This window comes from Pediculus humanus, genomic scaffold (genome assembly GCF_000006295.1).
Source record: "Pediculus humanus corporis 1103172107471 genomic scaffold, whole genome shotgun sequence".
In the NCBI taxonomy this organism is placed as follows: domain Eukaryota; kingdom Metazoa; phylum Arthropoda; class Insecta; order Psocodea; family Pediculidae; genus Pediculus; species Pediculus humanus.
The window spans coordinates 50,477-53,477 of NW_002987089.1; the positions used below are offsets into that span (position 1 = coordinate 50,477).

The 3,001-nt window shown below is 28.6% G+C and overlaps 1 non-coding gene across 1 annotated transcript; it reads right to left on the bottom strand.

Annotated features, from left to right (window-relative positions):
- Positions 1-107: 107 nt before the first annotated feature.
- Positions 108-191, bottom strand: Phum_PHUM124410. Its single transcript, XR_009833512.1, has one exon. It is a non-coding gene; the product is annotated as a microRNA, putative (microRNA).
- Positions 192-3,001: the final 2,810 nt, after the last annotated feature.

Here is a 3,001-nt window from a genome sequence, read left to right on the forward strand (position 1 = left end):
GTCATGTCGTTCAGCAATCAACCACAGGAAGATCGTTTCGATCCCATGGTGTACATTTTTCCCCGCGTGACCAAGTGCACGTTTCAAAAATTCGGTGCATCCGGATCCATACAAACCCATGACTCGCTATGCATACTCCCGTTGAACATAGTCAACGAGAAAACCTACATATTTCTGTGGTTTTGGTACATAATATTGGCGACTCTGCTCTCGGCTCTGTTGATATACAGAGCCGTCATATTGGCGGCTCCGAGCGTGAGACCCTACATATTGCACCGTAGAAATAGAATGATTCCGTTCGACATTGCGAAAGCCGTGTCGCGGAAAACGGACGTCGGAGACTGGTGGATATTGTACATGTTGAACAGGAACATGGATCCGATCATATATAGGGAATTTATTAGCGAATTATCGAAAAAAATCACGGAAACGAACAATGGAAGAGAGTAAGTGTGAACATGATGGCGAACAAAAACAGAAAAAAAAAAAAAAAAAAAAAAAGAAAAACTATTGTTTGATGGAGTGAAAATGGTGAAAGAAGGAGAGAGAAAGAGAGAGTGAAAAAGTGAGAAAGTGAAAGGGTGTGCGTGCGTGTGTATGTGCGTGCGTAAGTGTGAGAAAAGGAAAAATAAAATAACAAATAAATATATAAACTCCCCGTACGAACGCACACACGTTCGCACAACCAACACGCACACGCACGCACACACACACGTTTTGTTTATGTTTTTTTTTTTATATGTTTTCGGGTTGCGGCGTTCGTTAAAGTTCGTTAGGGTCGCGGTTATTTTTAAACAATTAATTTTGTTAATAAAAAAAAAGAAAAATTTTTCGCCATAATAATAATAATTTATTATTATTCAATAAATAAGAGGAAAAAAGTTTTAATTATTATTGGAAATTGGGGGGGGGAGGGGGAAGATGATGATGATAGTAATAATAGTAATGATAACGATAATGAGTGATGATGACGGTTACGATGAAACGTTTTATTCTGCATCTCGCTGTTGTCGTACGCGAAGAAAATGAAATTTAAAAAAAATATTTGAGGTGGGGGAGGTGGGTTCAAAGGTTACAAAAAACTTTTTCTGCACTTGAACAAACGTAGATTTTTTTTTAATAATAATAATAATAATAATAATTATTATTATTATTACTATTATTACTATTTATAATTAAAAATAATGACAATTGTTGTAATGTAATATAACGAATGAAAAGTTTGTGTGTCTTTTTTTTTTTTTTTTGTGGACATTTTGTATAAAGTTTTTTTTTATTATTATTATTAAAAAATATTAAATAAATTTTAAAGACTTATTAAAAAAAAAAAAAAAAAAAATGCGACGATACGAAAATAATAATAATAATAATAGTTTTTGTGATAATTTTTTTTTTTTTATTATTCTATTCAAAAGAAACAGAAAAGGCAATTTTTAAATTGAAAACTAGAATTTCTATTTTAATAATATTAATAATAATAATAATAATAATAATGATGAAATGATGCTTTTTTTGTTGCTTTAAGGTTAACTAACTAACTCTATTAAACAATTTACAACCCAAAATGAAAAGAAAATGTGAAAGTTAACAAAGTTGTTGTTTGTCTGGTACCACGATTAAAGCTTAACAATAATTTACGTTATTGAAAAAAATAAAAATTTTCTTTTTTTCTAGGTCTCTACTTAAAGAATGAACTTATAAATAAAATAAATAAATAAATAAATAAATATTAGAATAACAAATTATTGAGAACCAAAAAAAAAATAAAAATGGAATTCAATTGTGTTATCACACAATATATATATGATATAATTTTATAATTAAATAACGGAAATGAAAAAACAAACAAACAAACAAACAAACGTGTTCTTCTTCCATTGAATAATTTATATTCATCGGCCATCTTCATTAACTTTTTTTTACAATCATCATTATCTGTTGCATGTGTTATTTATTGTATTTAATAAATAAGTAAATAAATAAATAAATGAATGAAAAATGATTTTGCTATTTAATAAAATAATAACTTCTTTTAAATAAATCTATTTTTTTTTCATTGTTTCTTTTTTCATTTTTTCATTTTCTCTCTCTCTCTCTCTCATTTATTTTAATTCTAAAAGTAACATTTTATCATTAATAATAATAATAATAACAAGAACGATAATAATTTTTTTTGGATAAATGAATGAAAAACTCCATTAAAATAATTTTGTCATTGTTGTTTGATAAAAATTCCGCTTGGCGTGCTGTTGTCGATTTTTAAAAATGGCGCGTAAAAATTTAATAAGGATTATTTAGGTTCAAGCATGGGTTCAAGCAAAATTTGTGTTTGTTTTTGGTTGTGAGGTTTTCTCGTGTGAAAAAAGGAATGAAAAATGTTTGTCGTTTGTTTGAAAATATATAAATCACGTAGAAAACAAACGCGTGAGGAATTAATTTAATTAATTTACACACGTGGTGGAAAGGATGAGAAAGAGAAGGAGGGGATTTTTGTTGAAACGTGTAAAAATTTCACGGTGAGTATCGAGACGACGGAGACGATGGAGAAGAAGATTATGCAACGTTGCCAAATCTTCGAAAATTTAAACTCAACGTTTTTTTTTTTCGAACGGTCGAAATGTTTTTTTCTTTTTTTTTAACGGAAAACGGTTTTTTTTTTTTTTAAAAAAAACTAATATTTAAAAGTTTTTGTTTGGTGGTATTTAATCCTTTTTAAACGTTTTAAAATCTAAAAACTCTTTTAAATAATGATAATAGGAGGAATCGTTTTGAAATCGTTATTACGTTAATGAAAGAAACAAAATGGCGGAGGTTATTAAGAGGAAGGAGAGGAAAAAGTGTGTCGGAGAAATTAATCAAAACAAAAAGAAAATACCGCAATTGTAATTATTAAGGTAATTAATATTATTTACTGTCTTACCAATGGGGGGTGGTGGGGGGCGGAGAATGTTAAAAAAGTCGGCAGGTAATTGAAAAAAAGAGGAAAAAAATAATAATAATG